The following is an 18,164-nucleotide window of genomic DNA, read 5'->3' as shown; positions in this document are numbered from 1 at the left end:
TTGTCTCACCTTTGTAGATCCTGCAAAAAATTGACATTAATAAAGACATCCATAGTATATTTTGGTAAAGAAAGGAATCAATTGAAAGTAAAGGAGTCAATTTAAAGTAAAGAAATAGAATGACGAAAAGAAGTCATAAACTGTTGGGTTGGGTTGGGCATTGTTAATTTTTTTATAGATCCAATGGATTCTATGGTTCTTTTACTAGCTGGTTGAAAAACACTCCAAATATTGTCTCTCACACTAGGGGTGGTTGTGTACAAAGAACAAAGAAAACCCATATAAATTCATGTAATTAGTAATAAAAATGATAATAAAAAGAATGGTCAAATACTAAGATCCTTTGTCCCAATAGTGCAATGGATAAGTTCTAATTGTTCTCTAATTAAATTCTAGTGAATAAGTATGTTTTATCCTCTAACAGATTTTTAATTTTAAGACTTTTTCTCTATATTCGACAACAAAAAGAATAATTAAAACCATATCAATTCATTTTAACAAAGGATAACTATATAAATTCATGTAAACAAAGGTTCGTATACTATAAGGTATAAGACTTGGATCATTCCCCAATATTTTTGAATGATACCCCATCTTTACTTTTCCTATGGCCGATTCATCTAAACAACAAAAAATTTGATAATAGAAAAAAATACTAAATATTAAAGTTCCAATATTATAAGAATGATACCAAGATCATGTTTCATGTGAGGGAAGTGTTTGATCCCCTTCCATCCTTTTTTTTTTTGAAAGACATTTCAATCAAAGAAATCTTACTAGTTCATCTAAACAACAATAAAAGTGATAACAAAGAGAACTATCAATTGGTAAGTCATAGATGTTGATGTGAAGATTTTATATACTCTCTCATATTTTATTTCCTTATACCAAATAATCTGTAAAAAAATTAAATTGATAATAAGAATGCTTCCAATATTACAATAGAGATGAGTCCAACAGTTAAAGATCCTGTTACCTATATATAACCCCTGGTCCTTACTTTTTCTCAAAATGATCTTAGTTAAAATAGACATTATTCCTTTCATCCCAACTTTGCATGAAGAAATGTCAACCTAAAATTTCATACCAATATGCTTAAAAATTATTTTTGTATGATATGGAATCCTCCACTTTTAAACCAAGAAAAAGTTATTGTACTTTACTAATCAAGAAATGAAATAGTGTACTTAGAAGAAGAGGAAAAAGTAGGAGTAAAAGGCAAAGAGAAGGTTGAGGGAGATGATGGTACTAAGTTTGTGTCCATTGAAAAAATCTGGTATTTCTCAACAATAAGTTACAATAAAAATGCAACTTCTTGGCCCAAATGTACACCACTCCCATTCCCATGACATTCATATATTCATTTAGTATATTCGGTGACCTTGATTGTTTTTTTTTAATTTTATTTTGTTGGGTTTTGATTTATACACCTAGGTGGGATTTGATGATAAATAGCTATAATTTTACCAAGGTGGGTAAGAACATAAACAATCATGAATTACTAGGAACTAATAAATGCACTTCATATTGTTGTAAATGGATTTGATAAGGTGTTTTGACCCTAAGCTCTTAGCTCTCTCCTCTTTACATACACAAAAATTAATGATAAAGAAAAACCAAGGGGCTACACAATGGAATCTTTTTTTGAGTTGGGGGAATGGAAGGGAAAAAAAAAGTTAGTAAATTATGAATGGTTATGTTATAACTTATGCCTCCATTGGTTTTATCATTCATTCATTGATTAAGTATTTAGGAATGAATATATATTTAGTCTCTTGTTATGCCCTTGCGAAGGAGGAAAGAGAGAATGAAGGGTCTCATATACATAGTGTAGTACAAGTGGATTCCATACTACATTAGTGTCCAATAGGAGCAACATAAAGCCATGTAAGTTAGTAGTAGTGGTAGTAGTAGTAATAATAGTATTAACTATACCATACTATCCTATGCAGATGAAAACTATACTATGATCGTAAATAATAACTAGGCGTAGGCCTTCTCATACCCATCATATGATCACACATAATGGAATACAAATAATCATGATTTCACTTAATTTCTACCATTACTAACAACACACATATTCATGCATGTAAACTTAAGCTTTTAAGAATTTGAGATACTTGGGAAAATATCCTAGTTTGGATAAATCTCGGTGCTCATAATAAATTCCCTATTGTTATGATCAATTTCCTTGGAAACACTTTTTGAAAAAATAACTCTATAATGGTAAGAAAATTTAACAAATAAAAATTTAAAATAAATAGTAATCATTTGAATTAAATTGTAAAACAAAATGCCATATCTAGTGAGTGATGTGACCGAGATATAAAAAACAAATAATGCTAGAGAAGATTTCAGAGGGGAAAAGTCATGGCCATAAATTTCATTAACATCATTTATACATTCTATTGCTTTCATTTTGACTAGTGAAGCAACCAAGTACATCTCCACTACAACACAAGACTTGAAATTGCAAAAAAAATCACAACGATGTCACTTGTCTAGGAAAGTAGGGCAAATGACAAAGCATAGAGATAAAAATCATATTCTATGTGGTTATGTTACATGGCTATGTGATCATATTATAAATATTGTGTAGAAGCACCTAAAAACCAAGAGGAAAAAATGTATACACTAAGGTATGATAAATGTTTTTTCTCTACAATATATCATCTTTGGTTTTCCATAATAAATGAAGATGCATACCTACCACATATATCATAAATCTTTCAAGAAATGTCACTATCCAACTTTTGGCACTAGCTTATTGAAAATGAAGATCAACAAATGAAGAAATAGATACAAAAGACTAACCTATAGATAAGGAAAATATAAGGCATACAAACACGTAAATCATCTATTAGTATTGAAAATTACAACCTTCAATTGTAATATCAATACAATTCTTACTATCACCATCCAAGATAAAATGTGAGTAAAAAAACCATTAAAATTTGTATATATGTGACTAAAATCAGTCACACAACTAACAATAGTTAATATCTAGTCATTTATAACACTACTAAATTATTTTAGTCACTTATTTGATCACAGATTTTGATCACCGATTTAGTCACATATTTAGTGGTATATTTAATCACATATTTATTTGTATATTTGATAATTGATTTATTCACATATTTAGTAGCATATTCAATAACATATTTAGTCATATATTTGGCAGTGTATTTGGTCAATAATAGAGAACGATGGAATCAAACCACCATCCTCCTCCTTGTAAAGACGATGCTCTTCCATTGATCTAGCACCCTTTAAAGAATACATAATAAATTATTATTTATTTCATTTCATTCTTAATATAGTACCCAAAAAGGTTATGGATCAACATTTATTGAAATGGGGGCAACAAGGAAACATCCAATCACTATGCCCATGATTTAACCTAGGCCCCTCTTGAACAAATGAATATGAAACTACATATATATCTGACAATGGTTTTTAAAATCTAGAAAATTTCCATATGATTAATATTAATTTTGATAGAACCTCTCTTGCATCTCTTACATGATAAAATAGTATTTATTGATGTGAACATTTATTTCAAACTCCCTAAAGCCCCATGGTGAGACTGGAGGAGTCTATTTAGTATTGTCAACTTGACTAATTGCCTACTATCATAAGTTGATAATAAGAATTTTGTAAAAATGTGTTAAATTGGTCCAACAATCTAAATCTAATAACATATGTTATTGCTAGTTTTTAAATTGGGCCAATGATCTAAATCTAAGTGAGTGTTCCAAGATCTTACACATATGAGTTTATTATAGATGTTCTTATGAAATCAAGGCATAATGATTTTCTAGCAAAATTATGTGAGAAGATTGAAATTACAAAGAAAAGTTGGATAGAACTATGTGAAATTAGTGAAGAATGTGCTTTATACATGAGAAGAGTTTATCTAATAAAATTCTTGTTTTAAATAAAGTATTTCAGTCAAGTCTGACTACTTCATCAAGTTGAGAAGATTATTTCTATCTATCAAGAAGGATGCCATCAAATAGAGAGAAGGAGATGCCAATGCACATTCATTGGAGTTATAAACACTACCTACTTGAATTAGTAATCAAAATTGAGCTTTTGGCATGGGACACATGGAAATATTCATCTAATTATGAAGTGTTCTTAGACATGTATAACTAATAGGTTTGGTGAACTTATTTGAATGACTAAAATCATTTCAATGAATATTTATTGGGTTTTCATTTGCAATAGAGAAGATTCATTTACAGGATTCTTATTCATATAATACATTATTCCAATGATTTTTTCATTAGAATTGTAAGTTGAGCCCCTATTTATCAGGGAACAATAACTGGAAAGGATGTTAGGTGAGCACAAAGGCATAAATGTTCTTTATTTCTAGTTATATATCGATGGTTAAACAATTTGTTAAAGGTTAGTAGCTAGCCAATGCCAAAATGATTTGTAATTAGCTTTGGGTTATGTGGTAGTTATACCCTCTCTTACACATTATAGAGCACATCAAGCTCTATGTAGATGATACTTCATGATCGCTTCTTATCTAGATTACCACATTCTACCTTAAGTTATACCTAAATAAATTTCTCTACACATGTATGATATTTTTGTAATGAAGACATTATAATAGTGAAGATTGTGTAGATTCAATTTGATTAAATTATCATATCTGGCTTTGGATGAGAGAAGATGCAACATAGCTAACAATATTTTACTATCCATAATGAACCTCTGTGTGTGTGTGTGTGTCAGCTCATTAGACTTTATTCTACATGTACATCTATTTTTTCTTCAAACATCTGGCTTTGATTGACATTAGAAACCACATAACTTACAATATTTTATTACCTATAACTAGTATAAGTATTATCTCAAGAAAATATATTCTATATGTAAGTCTAGTTAGATGATGGAAAAAAGAAATCATTAATTTAATGTACTTCATCACTATTTCTTTGAATGAATATTGAACTGTTTGGACTTCATCTCCACAACAAACCCTTACGTCTACTCCAAGACTATCCTCTCCAACTAGAATTACTTCCTGATGACACCATTGAAAATACTTTACATACAAATATATCATGTGATACACAATACAATAGAGATATAAACCTTAGATATGAAGAAAAACACTCTCATTCTTAAACTTAAGTGTTAAAATCCAAATATTATTTTATAAGAAAATAGAAGATGGTTAATACATTCAATATTATAGGCAAAGCAATGAAACTTGCCTTCACTAGAAAATCCCAATCACACTACTGCTAGATCCTAGGAAGAGATTTCCCAAAGGTTTAATAGGTTTAGAGTTAACTAAAATGAATAAATAAGTGTTAAAATTTTGAATTTTCAAATTACAACGGTTAGTTACTTTTTGCAGGGAAACTAGTTTTAGAGCCTTAAACAAGTTTGTAACAAGTTCTAATTGAGATAGGGTATAGCAGAAAGATATATACCTTAAAGAGGTGGCTATTTTATTCCAATAAGATTTACTAAATGTCCTAGAGATGGTGTTGGATCATTTATTTAGTCTCAGGAGTGTTGGGAGGTTGGATTAGCAAGGGGCCCTAGATTTACGCCTATTTTGGTGAGGGTTTTATAATTTTCATATGAAATGAAGTTTTGGGTTCAAATGAGTCATTAATCCTTTTTTTTAGACAAAAATAAAACTCTACTAAAAGTGGGAGACTTTGGTAACAAAATTTTCTATAGGTTCCTTTGTAAAAGTGGTCTAATTTGGCTTAAATTTAGTGAAATCAGAAAATTTGCATGCATATGGTCCAAAAAAACTATATCTGATTTTTAAATATATTATATAAGTTCCAAAAGGATATTATAATATGTAATAATTATTTTAGGTTATTTTAGAAAGTTTGGAGAAAATGGCAATAAATAATCCCAGGGTATCCCAATTTGAGCAAAACTAGGAGTAACTTGGAGTTTGAAAGAAAACCCATAGTTTGTGAGTCTAAGATCTAAACTTTATTTAAGGTATTTAAAAGTGAAATAATTCATTTGGGACATTGGTTAAGTCATTTTTTGGTTTTTAACCTCTTGAATCCATTTAGGTGTCATTAGGCCTATTGGTTAATTCTTGTTTTTCCCTTATAAATCCATATAATTTTGGTTTCCCATCATACTTATCTACATCAAGTGGTAATAGAGCAGTAGAAATTAGATTGTTTGAGAGGGATAAGACAAAATTTTGGAATATGGCACCAAAGAACCAAATGGCAAGGGAGTTAGAAGAGTTGAAGGCAACACTTGAACAAAAAGAAAGGAAAAAGAGGGAGTTGGAAGCCACTAAGGAAAGGAAAAAATGAAAAATGAGGAGGGAAACAATTTAGCCATTGGAGAGGATAGAAGCTTTGGAGAAAGAGAGAAGAGAACCTACAAAAGAAGAGGTTCTTGAAGATAATCAGATGGAGAAGAAGGTGATTTTGAAGGAAAATCACATGGAGGGTCTAAAGATAAAAAGGACCCCAAAGAAAAAAGATTTATCAAATTTATCAAAGCATTACAATATGTTGGAGGAAAGAGCAATGCAGATTTACCAATGTATCAATGCAAGATGGAGAGTGAAGAAGTGATTGGATGGATACAAGCACTTGGGAACTACTTTGATCTAGAGGACATAGATGAATAGAAGAAGGTGAAGATAGAAAAGGAAAATATAAGGGGAAAAACCCTTGAATGGTGGATTAACATTCAAAATTAGAGAGTACAAAGAGGCTTGAACAAGATCTCAAATTGAGAAAGAATGATGACCGTGGTTAAGAATCATTTCTTACCATTAGATTTGGCAATCCAAATAAAGATGAGAAGCAAGAACTTAAAGTAAAGGGACATGGATGTTATGTAATATATAGAGAAATTTCATACTCTAAGTATCAGTGGAGGAGTAGAAGATGAAGATGAGAAGGTTGCAAGGTACATGAATGGATTAAGGTACAACATTCAAGATGAGATAAGGTTAAACATGCCAAGAACCCTTGGAGAATGCTGTCAACTTGCTGTTAGAGCAAAGGAAAAGTTGAAAAGGAAAAATGAAATGCAAGGTAGCAATAGTAGAGGAGGTGGATCAATGAGAGGCAAAGGTGGAAGGACAAACTCTAATTTTTGGAGCAAAAATGACAAGGATAAGGGCAAGGACTTCACATTAGACCAAAGAGGAGGCCATAGAGGTGGAATAATTGGAGAAGGAAGTAATGTGTTTATAGGAAGTTTCTTTCATTGTAATACAGTAGGGCATCAGTCTTTAAGGTGTCCCAAATGGAATGGATTAGATCAAGGAATATATAAGAGAGTTAATTTTATTCAAGAAGAGGAATAGAAAGAAGATCCAAGGACACTTACATCAGACCCTAATACCAATGGATAATACCTCATGATTGACATAGAGGAAGGTGGTCCTTTCCCAGTTCTATGAAAAAAAAAATGCTCAAACAATGTGTTTTCCCAACACAACTTTAAGGCTTAGGTTGCCCAAGTCAAGTACTCGATCTCTCCAATGACTAAGGAGAAAAAATAGGACATCTGGCCATTTGAGGTCATGTTTAATTATTGGAATAGTTAATATATTTTGAATGGATGGTTTAATAACTTTCATTTGATTTTGGAAGTGATTTCTTGGTTGGATTGGAAGAGGCCCTAGTTTTTTGCTCAATTTGGTGAAGCTTTTGTAGAAAGCATATATTGAGAGTTTCTAGGTCCAAAATAATTAAATGATCCTTAGTTTGGGATCATTTTAAGATAGTTTACCAAGCTATAGTTTTGGGGGATAATTATTTCTTATATTTGCTTTGTAAATGTGAGGGATTTTATGCCTTAAAAAGACCCATAGTGTAACAAAAGAGATATAGTGCAAGGAAAACCTACCTGACCTTTTTGTATGTTGTAGAGAAGAAAAATGGGTGTCCAAATATGCAATTTATTTTTCTCATGTTTTGGGAAGTTTGGGAAAAAATGTGAGAAAACAACAATGGAAGCCTAGTTGGAGTTTTAGGCCTAGTAGGTGGGAAGTTTGGTTTTGCCTTGAGGATAGGCTCTTAAGATTTGGTAAATTAGTTATTTGGGTCAAATGAGGTTTCACAAGTAATGCACTCAGCTAAGATTATTTTTGTAAATATTGTTATGGGATTCATGTCCCATTTCTGGCATGGTACAAGAAAAATGGATGATGTCATTGATAAAAATTGGTCACCACAAAAGTTATTTGGAGGTGGAAACACACTTCAAAACTCTAATAGGTAACTATATTTTAGTACTTTCTCTAGGGTATTTATGTAATAGAATTCATATATATATATATATATATATATATATATATATATATATATATATATATATATATATATATATATATATATATTGGAGGCTCTGAACATACCTTTTCCTAGCTTGTGGTTTATTCATGAGTTTTCTACAAGCTATTTGTATTTATTTCATTTTCTATTATTATTGATGTTTGTGTTTGTATGCCTAACTTTCAATTTCTTGAATTGTTTTTTTGAAGACTCAGAAAGACTACTTTTATTTTCATTATTAACAATTTTCATCCTTTTTGTATCGAGCTGCACCTAACAATAATAAATATTATTTTTCACTAAAGTTGGTATGATTTTAAAGGTGATTAAGGAGGCAGATCTAATGAGCCTAGACACTGTGCAAGTTCTTATCAGTGAAAAATCACACTATTTTAGTTAGAAATGTCAAAGTGATTGACAAAGCCTAGAGAACTAGAGTGTGGTGGAGGGATCATACTTCCACTTTATCTTACAATGGTCATATTGGATATCATGTGTCCAACACCAATTTCAACTTTTAAGTTTTCTTCTTTCTTCACAGGACAAACTGAAGCTATTCATTTTTTAAAGCCTTGGATCATCTTTAATGCTAGACATACACAAGTTAGTTTTCATTAAAGATACAAGTAGATGCCTACTCATCAATTTATACAAAGGAAAAATCATTAAAGGATAATAAAATGGCAAAAGGAATCCTATAACTATAAAGGGCAACTAAATGAGGCATCATATTTCTTGAGGATGTAACTATTATATTTTTGTTCTATGTCCTCAAATGAAAGAAAAATAAAATCAATCTAACAACTAACATCGATCTTCCACCTTTAGTAGCTAATCCATAAGAATCCATCGAAACTCTTAACAATGCCTCATACAAAAAATCCAATAATAAAGAAAAAAAAAATTGATTTCATTTTGTCAAGTGAAAAAATTGCCAGATACATTGATCAATACAATAGTTGAATTAGAGACAAGGTTGCATGAGTCAACAACCATACAAATATTTTCTAGTTGTTCCACACTAATCCTCATGGTCATTAGGACCATCAAAATCCAAAAAAAGAAAAAGTAAAGGATAGTTTTGGTTTATGTCTTATGATAGTTAGAGGTTGTGCATGAGAGGACACCTCCAACTCTGTAATATGCAAGATACTAATAAGCATAAGCCTAGTTGTAATTCATGAATGGACAATAGTGTGGAGAAAGAAGTAGGAACTTAACTAGTTATAAGAATTATTTCCTCTCTTTTATCTGGTAATCATCATTACTGGTTGATTTCCTCCAATTATAGTTTCTAAAATTAAAGATGTCTTTTTCTTTTTGTTCTTCCTTAATACTCAATAGTTGAACACGAAACCTTTACCAAATGGAAGTGGATTCACAATATATCCTTCCCCAAATGGATTTCAATCAAAATAAAATAATAAGAGGACATAGGATGTGAATGAACAACTAATTTTGTTGGAAGATGATGGCTAGACAAAAATGATCTCAAACTCCAATCCAAATTGGATCCACCAAAGCTTGATTGAACACCCCAAATGTCAAGTGTTCGTAATGCACCTAAATACCCTCAAAGGCTCAAATCATGAACTTGACTTCCCCCACTTGTTCCTACTCCTTAAGATGTCTTCTATAACCCAAGATGATAATATAAAATTGGTTTTGGAACCCCACAAGTAGATCTTGTGCATTAACCCAACTTATTTCCTTTTCTAGGCGTAGTTTACACTTTGGCTTCCTAGGACTATTTCTCTCACTTTCAACTAATTCACTCAAAATACCACACAATTAAATGATTGATCTAGATACCTTTTTCAAATTTATGCAATATATGTCAAACTAAAGTATGGTTACTTTGGAAAAATTGTATGGGTCAATGTTGATTGCATGAAATTAGGCCTAATTAGGCCATTTTTACAAAGGAAGTATTTTATAGTTTTAAGATTTGACCTTTCAACTTTCTACAGTATCCTAATATGTCCTAAAGAAAATATTATCAAATCCTTTTTCCCAAATGACCACTTCTTACATGCTTTTCACCAAACCCTCACTATGTAAGCACAAAAACTAGGGCCTCCTTAAAAACTTGCCAAAACTCACACCAAAATTTAACCAAGGGTTGTTCCATCTAAATTTTTACATGCGCAAACATAATATGCAAAAATAACACCCTCTTTTTAGGCTAGTTTTGTTGCCGCTGTAGCGTTGCTACTATTTTCATGCTTCTTTTCAAGTAATCTTGCCCTCAAATTTGATGACCAAGATCTTAGAAACATTTTCTCTACATATTTTTTAGTATATAAAGTTATAATACATGTATGGTTCTCATTATTCAAGAAACATAAAATACATAAAGAGGAACTAATCCTATGCTTTCATTATGTTCACAAAACTAAGGTAAAATGATCACGTACAACACTATCAAAAAATAGTCTTAATGATTTCAAGATAGACTAAAATCAGTTCAAAATGAATTAAGATGCATGTGATAACTTTAGGGAAACATAAAGGTACACATTTTAAATACAAATGAAAAGAATCAAAACTGAATACTTAAGTAATGTTCAAATTTTTGTGCTCAAATCTATGGAACTATAGATTTTTATTGAAGAAATCTGATTACTTTCCTCCCTCCTATTTTCTCCATGTTTTTCCACCATCAAATAGACATGAAAAAAAAAGGATTCATTTTTGAAAGTGCAAAGCACTAATTTTCTTATAGATTGCCAATACACACAAATTTTCTTCGAAGCAACATGATTCTCAAAGGCTAAAAGATATTATAGATGGAATTAAGACCCAAATCACTAATATAACCTTTAATTATCCTTTTAAATCATGAGAATGATAGGATTAAGCCAAAAAAAACTTCTATAGAACACTAGTGACACCCTGCTTCTAGCGCTCACACCAAATAGGCTTGTGATGTAGTAGATCAACCAACTCACCTTTCTTATCATAAATTTTAATCCAAGAATTTAAATAAGGTATATAAGGACCAAATATGATGTAACAAGGCTATTGAAGGTCAACTAGCAATTTGGTTCATAGGGCTTGAAAATTGTCATGTTGCCAAAAGTTGTCAAAATGGCTCAAATGGTCAAAATGATAGACTAAGGTTTGGAATGAGTATTTTATTTATCATGTTTGATTTTAAATGTATAATGTAATCATACTGGGTTATTAGATTTAAAAAATTCTTGAAAAGTAAAAAAGTTGCACTAAAATTGTAAAGCAACATTTCAACTTTTCTTGACAACTTTTGCATTTATTTGGTTTAAAGGGTGGTTGAAGTTAGTTGGTCAGTTGGGATAGATTATAATGGTTATAAATCAGATTAAAATTATCTCAAAAAAATTTAATGGTCATGATTCATGAATTTGGCAATAAAGTTCAAAAGTTCTTTACAATTTTTCATGGTTTTCTATCATAATTGACTGATCACAGTCATTATCCATATTGATAACTCATTAAAAACCTCCAATTAATATCTTGGATTGATTAATACTTGAATTATCTCTATTTTGGCATTGGTGACATCCATTTTTAGTATGTTTGGAGGAAAGTATCTCTATTTTGGTGAAACTAGTCAAAACCCTTGCTAAGATAACTAATGGCATTAATCGAATGTAAAACTCTTTTGTTTTCAAACAAATAAACTGCCAAACTATGAGGAATGTTTATTTATTATTTATTTTTATATCCAAATATATTTTAGGAAGCCATGCACATCTTTTCATGTGAATCAAATAGATAGAAAGCTAATTGCATTGTCTTAGAATGGTTCAAGATAGTATACACCATGTTTGGTGACAATTGCCCAACCTTTCATGATTTGAAAGGTTGTTAGGATATGGTAGAAATTGAGAGCAAGGCATATACCACTTCTAGGTTATTGGAAGGTAGGGCATATGATCTAAAAGCATTTTGTGATTGTCTTAGAGTTTGGAATTGGCTGTCATAATAAAAGTCTCAAAATTTGCAGTCTGAAAATAATAATGGCTGAGAGATCAAATAGAATTGTAAGACCATGATATTTTGAGAAATGATATATATTAAGTTACCTAAAACTTTTATTGTTTCCATTAAAATTAGTTTTGATGTTTAGAGGGTTAACCAAAGGGAATTCAAAAAGTTGTCCCAGAAGGACTAAATGTGGAAAGTCCTAATAAGATGATGGAATAAGGGATGTAAAGCATATACCAAAGTTACAATGTGGGGTCTAATAGTTCTTATGGATTCCAAATACAAATTTGTAATATTTTGAGGGGTTTGGTTAGTCCCTTCGAAAGGGATATGATAGATTCAAACATCGATCATGGTGTCTTTTGTATGATAAATGGGGTTGGAGATAGTCACAAGAAAAATCTAATTTTTTTAAGTGTCGTAATGATTTGGGAATTTCTTATTTCTTAGTCGGATTTGAAGAGGCCCTAGTTTTAGGCTCAATTTGGTGAGGGTTTCAGAGAAAGTATATATTGAGAGTTGATGGATAAAAAATAATTAAATAATACTTAGTTTGAGATAATTTTAAGATACTATAACAAGCTATAGTATTGGGGGATAAGTATTTCTTATACTTGCTTTGTAAATGGGAGGGTTTTTATGCCTAAAAAGAGGCCCATAGTGTAACAATGGAGACATGGTATAAAAAATACCAATGTAATATTTTGGTATGTTGTATAGAAGAAAAATGTGTGTCTAAATATGAAATTTATTTGTCTTGTATTTTGGGAAATTTGGGAGAAAATGTGAGAAAACAACAATGGAAGCCTAGTTGGGGTTTTAGGCCTAGTAGGCGGGGCAGTTTGGTTTTTCCTTGAGGATAGGCTCTTGAGATTTGGTAAATTTTTTATTTTGGTTAGATTAGGGGATTAAAATCCCTTAGATTCCTAAGAATCCATTGGAGAGACCAAGTACTTGATTTGGGTAACTTAAGTCTTAAGGTTGTGTTAGGAAACCTTTGGGAAAATACCTTATTTTGAGAATTTTATCATAGAACTTGTAAAGTCCCACATACCTCTGTATCAAGTGGTATCAAAGTACAAAATAATCTTTGGGAAGGAGAGTGAGTACATTTAATAAGAAGAAACCTTGGGAGAAGAGTCTCAACAAATGCCTCCAAGGATGACAAACATAGAGTTGGCCAAGCTTGTGGTCCAACAAGCTAAAGAGATTAAGAAGATGAAGATGGAGTTAGAAAATTTGAATAGGAGATGGAATAATACTAGTCATGAATATTAAGACAAAGTATAAGTTGAAGAAGAAGAGAGGATCCCTAGAGAAGAGATGGATCTCGAGGATGCTAGAATGTGAATATTGATCAAAGCCATCAAAGAAGGTGAGTACAAGGGAAAATCAAGCATCCCTATGCATGATGGAATAATTAATGATGATAAAATCATTCATTGGTTTAGTGATATAGAAAATTTCTTTGATTGTGAAGACATGAAGCAAGAACATAAAGTCAAGATTGTAAAGTATAGATTAAAGGGGCATGCCTTATTATGGTGGGACTGTTTGTAGGTTGAAAGATGGAAGAAAAAGTTTCCCAAAATTACTTCATGGGAGATAGTGATGTACAAGATGAGGGATAAGTTCCTTCCAAAGGAATATAAGGTTTAATTTTACAAGAAGATGCAAAACCTAAGGAAAAAGGACATGGATGTCCAAAAGTATACATTAGAGTTCCATAAATTGGATATAATAGTTGCACATGGCAAGGAAGAGGAAGAAAAGGTAGAGAGATACTTGGGCTATCTAAAATTCAACACCCAAGATGAGATAAGTTTTGAATAACCCTAATACAGTTGAGGAATGCTACAAAATATGCAAAAGTATGACTTATGGAATGGAGCGGCATTAGTTGGTGGTTTGTTCTCACAGTATCAACTTTTGCATAAACATGAGTTTTTTGATATTTTTGAAGCAATTAAGAAAGATGTAGACACTGACAACTTTAATTATTTGAAATATTCTTTGCCCTCTGCACCAAATTTAATGGATGTTCATTTGGTGGAGCGTATTAAGTTAGTAGGTCAAGCTTTGTTTGATTTATAGATGGATTCTACTACTTCAGTTTCTAGGGGTATGAATGTAGCTTCAGTGCTACTAATTGAACAAAATTTTTGGGAATTAATTGATCAGGTTTACTTGGATTTGGACTAGAACCAAAATTCCTCAAAGTTTTGTACTGGCTTGGGCCCTCTTCCTGGTGAGCTAGGGTCACTTGAAGGTGGTTTTGGATATGATTGGATATATTTGTAAGATTTGTGTTTTTTGCTTGGTCATTGTCATGAAGATAGTGCTTGGAGACTGCCAAAATGCCATGACAATTTTTGTTTTGCAATGGGTGGTAGTTGAAATACCTCTTGTATTTATTTGTTTAAACTATCTATACTTTTGTATATATTAGGGATGATGTTGGGTTTTATTCTCTGATTCTTTCCCAGTTGACCTTGTTGAATTAGAATTTATAAAATAATAAAATAATATAGTGGCTTGCCACTTTTTCCTATAAAAAAAAAAGCTATTAGTAAGGGATGAAGAAAAGATAAGGAAGAGACAAGAAAGGAAAGGTGGAGGAAGAAATCAGTCAAATAGAGGAAGGGGATGAAGATTCAATGAAGGTCAAGGTCATAATAATCTTGACAAAGGAAGGGAGCCTATGAATGAGTCAAGAAGAGAAAAAAGAAGCAATAAAATATTTGGTGTTGGTAGAGGGAATAGTAGGTTCAATAGGAAGTGTTATACATGTGGTGAGGAAGGGCATCCCTTCTATAAGTGCCCTGAAAGAGACACAAGAAAATATGATAAGAAGGTTACTATGACACAAGGTGCAATGAAAGAGGATAATGAGGAAGATGTGAAAAAGGGAAAGGTCATTGAAGTGGGGACCTATATTGATGGAGAAATTCTTATGGTGAGAAATGAGGAGAGGATAAAACAACAAATAAGAAATATCACTTGTTAGAACTAATTTCCTAAGCCAATGAAAGATTTGAAATATGATTATTGATTCAAGTTCTTTTGACAACCTAGTTTCGTTAGAGATGTTGAAGAAGCCAAATTTGAAGACATTTGAGCACCCTAATCCATATAGAGCAACTTGAGTGAGTGATGAGAAAAATATTTTGGTGAGAAGACAAGCATATGTAACCTTTTGACTTATTGGTGAGTGTTGGTGAACAATTTTTTTTAAAAATAAAAAGGAATAAATGAAAACTTCTATGCTCAAATCCATGAGAAAAATAAAATTTCCCAAAAGATGAGGAATCTCAACTTCTTCAATTCCTCTCTAAATTTTGGTAAGGTTCAGCTTCCTTATTAAATATTCAATCAAAACTACCTTTTAAATGAGAATTACTTTTAACCAGAAAGTATTAAGGCTTCTCGTCTATTCTTAGATAGAGGGATAATCTAAAGAATAACGATTAAATGAATGAAGATACATACAACAGAGAGAACACATAGTTTCTCTATCAATCACTTCTTAAAAAAACATTCAAAATTAATACTTATCTAACAAAAAAATAATTATCTAGCATCAAAGCTATTTCAACCATCCAATATTGATTCAATACTAAATCAATAAAGAACAAATTCAAAGCATAACATCTTCAAACATCAAAACATTTTCCATTCAAAAGAGCAATACTATTCTGATACAATGTTGAAAACTTAAAAAAATTTCATAGCTATAAAATTTAGATAAAAGAGGTCATAGTATGATAACCATCAAAAACTGCCAACCTCTAACACTACTGAGTTTCAAACTTAAATAGAGAGCTATTTGAAAATTTCCCTAAAAACCTAATTATTGGATAGTTAAAAGTAGTTATAAAAATTAACATAATGGTACACAGACCCAGACTTTAACTTTTAAAAACATAAACAAAAAGTCTTGAAAGCATTTTAAAAGGAAAACATTAATCATCCACTGATTTCTCAAGCAGTTCTTCTTCCTCATCTTTAGCATCACCCTATACATGTGCTAGCTTCCATGTCCTGAACACATTCATGAATTCAGTCATGGTAGTTGTATTTGGGCTCTTGATGCCATGTAGATGGTTCTTCTAGATGTCTTTGTCCAACTTCATCTTATTTGCAATATCTAGGTAACTGGGCAGTCATAAGTGCACATTCTTGACATTATTTTGCTTTTGGCAACCATGGAGAAATCAAATGATGTAAGATCAATTTTGTCCTTTACAAAATTCATGTGTTCTTCATGTTTTTTGATCATGATCTCCACATCAAAATCTCCCTATTTAAGAGGACTAGAAAAAGCTAAGCCAATGGATTGAAAGTCCCTTCTTACATGCTCAAGCAATGCTTTGAACTCTTTTTCACATGATTGCACTCTAGAGATAGTAGAACTATAATTGGACACCCGTTATGCTATATTCTTCCTCAAAACTTGAATTAATCTTGCATCCATGTGTTGCAACAGGTTCCCCTTAAGGAACTTTTTTGGTTTGAAATCTTCCACTTCTACCAGTTGGTCACCATGGCTGAGAGTTTCTCAACCTCTCCTTTCCAAGCTGTAGAGTGACTATGGGATTCATCAAGTGTGATTTTGGCCAGAGAACAATCTCATGAAAATTTTACATGAGCTTAGCAACTTGGTTTGTTACTAAGCTAATCCAACTGAACATGACAAACATCACCATTTTCCCTTTCTTTAAATCCTCTAGTAGTTGTTGATTTTTAGGAGCACTGGAGTCAAAGTTAAGCTATGATTGGTTACCAAGAATTGAATTCTAACCTTTCAATGAATTTATATACTTGGCTATGGCATCATTATTAACTTTTAGTTTCTTCTTTTTAATCTTGTCTTTCTGTGGTTGTAGCATGATTTTTTTGGTAGATGTCTCCACCTAGTGCTCTTTCATTTCGTAGTTCATCACCCCCAAATCTATGTGTAATTTCAAAGTTTCTTGGGTCCAACTTATCAACTCCCTCTTTTTTATTGTAGGTGGTTACCTCATCTATACTTCTTCTCATTGCACTATTAAAGGTTATCCTGGCTGTGCTTTTGGTCCTCTTAGGCTTGGGGGCCTTGTTGGTATATTTTCTCACAATTTCATCAATAGTGGAAGAGACCCGAACTACACTTCTCTCCCTATCTACTAAGGCTACAAGAAAATTAGGAGTGGTAGCATGCCGTTCCAATTCAATACCTTTTTTAGGAGTGTCTACAACTTGCATCCTTGGAGGGGATGAGCCTATAGTCATTTGGACTCTTTGGTTTTTATCAATGAGCTCAACACCTAGGTCTTTATTTAGTTTGCCATCTACTTGGATCACTTGGTGGAGTTTTACTAGTACTGACATTTTAGCTTTCTTGTTAAAAAGAGCTTTTTACACAAGAGGGGGATTATGTATCTGCTTCTCAAAGATCCTTGATGACCTTCTGCTATGTACAATTGTAAGACCAACATTATAAATAGGGTCAATCTAGTCATTACTACATATGCCCTTTTTCATTTTCAACCAAGACTTTCTCTTTTCAATTACATTTGTTGTTCTTTCAAGAATATTATGTTCCTCCTTAGAATTCCAATCTATAGCAACTATGTTATAATTTACTAGTTCAATGTCTTGGGGAGTTGGGATATCAATTTTGTCTCTATGTCTATGGTATCTATACCCAAATTCAATTGGAAAAGATGGATTTGTGTAATTGTGAACCTAGATAACCCCCTTCTTTTTACATCCAACTCATTTGTACAATCTTCCCAAAAACCCTCCACATTAGGAACGTGTATAGTCCTTGATTGAGTGTCAAAGAGCCTATGGATAGTTCTTTTGCTATCAAAATCTAGTCTACCCTGATAGAAGCCAAAA

Source organism: Cupressus sempervirens, chromosome 10 (assembly GCF_028749045.1).
Source record: "Cupressus sempervirens isolate cs-2001-9-10 chromosome 10, ASM2874904v1, whole genome shotgun sequence".
Classification (NCBI taxonomy): Eukaryota; Viridiplantae; Streptophyta; class Pinopsida; order Cupressales; family Cupressaceae; genus Cupressus; species Cupressus sempervirens.
Note: the sequence above shows the minus strand (reverse complement) of the source record.